The 1,321-nt window shown below is 42.1% G+C and overlaps 1 non-coding gene across 1 annotated transcript; it reads left to right on the top strand.

Annotated features, from left to right (window-relative positions):
* Positions 1 to 928: 928 nt before the first annotated feature.
* Positions 929 to 1,036, top strand: LOC148565938 (small nucleolar RNA R71). The gene has a single exon (XR_015884064.1). It is a non-coding gene; the product is annotated as a small nucleolar RNA R71 (small nucleolar RNA).
* Positions 1,037 to 1,321: the final 285 nt, after the last annotated feature.

The raw sequence follows: 1,321 nt of genomic DNA, 5'->3' as shown, positions 1-1,321 counted from the left end.
CAGAGCTCATGAAGGGCATAAGGAGGTTCAATGGAATCTCTATGGTCTCTAGATGAGCCTCAGAGTCCTTTGGTTCCTCAGAGGGAAGCTCCTTATTGATCACTGGACGTCCCAGGAGGTCTTCCTCCTTGGGATTCACGTCCTCCTCTCCTTCTTTGGGTTCGGCCATGGTGCTTATGTCAATGGCCTTGCACTCTCCTTTTGGGTTCTCTTCTGTATTGCTTGGGAGAGTACTAGGAGGGATTTCAGTGATCCTTTTACTCAGCTGGCCCACTTGTGCTTCCAAATTTCTAATGGAAGATCTTGTTTCATTCATGAAACTCACAGTGGCCCTAGATAGATAAGAGACTAAGTTTGCTAAGCTAGATGGATTCTGCTCAGAATTCTCTGTCTGTTGCTGAGTGGATGATGGAAAAGGCTTGCTATTGCTAAGCCTATTTCTTCCACCATTATTAAAGCCTTGTTGAGGCTTTTGATCCTTCCATGAGAAATTTGGATGATTTCTCCATGATGAGTTATAGGTGTTTCCATAAGGTTCACCTAAATAATTTACCTCTGCTATTGCAGGGTTCTCAGGATCATAAGCTTCTTCTTCATAAGAAGCCTCTTGAGTACTGTTGGATGCAGCTTGCATTCCATTCAGACTCTGAGAAATCATATTGACTTGCTGAGTCAATATTTTATTCTGAGCCAATATGGCATTCAGAGTATCAATTTCAAGAACTCCCTTCTTCATAGGCGTCCCATTGTTCACAGGATTCCTTTCAGAAGTGTACATGAACTGGTTATTAGCAACCATGTCAATGAGTTCTTGAGCTTCTGCAGGCGTTTTCTTTAGGTGAATGGATCCACCTGCAGAAGTATCCAATGACATCTTTGATAGCTCAGATAAACCATCATAGAATATATCCAGGATGGTCCATTCTGAAAGCATGTCAGAAGGACACTTTTTGGTTAACTGTTTGTATCTTTCCCAAGCTTCATAGAGGGATTCACCTTCTTTCTGTCTGAAGGTTTGAACATCAGCTCTAAGCTTGCTCAGCTTTTGAGGAGGAAAGTACTTGGCTAAGAAAGCCGTGACCAGCTTATCCCAAGAGTTCAGGCTGTCTTTGGGTTGAGAATCCAACCATATTCTAGCTCTGTCTCTTACAGCAAAAGGGAAAAGCATGAGCCTGTAGACTTCAGGATCTACTCCATTAGTCTTAGCAGTATCACATATCTGCAAGAATTCAGTTAAGAATTGAAAAGGATCTTCAGATGGAAGTCCATGAAACTTACAGTTTTGCTGCATCAGAGAAACTAATTGAGGTTTCAGCTCAAA

This window comes from Arachis ipaensis, chromosome B5, assembly GCF_059453495.1.
Source record: "Arachis ipaensis isolate K30076 ecotype BB chromosome B5, ASM5945349v1, whole genome shotgun sequence".
NCBI classification, from domain to species: domain Eukaryota; kingdom Viridiplantae; phylum Streptophyta; class Magnoliopsida; order Fabales; family Fabaceae; genus Arachis; species Arachis ipaensis.
This window is presented reverse-complemented; position numbering and strand designations above follow the sequence as displayed.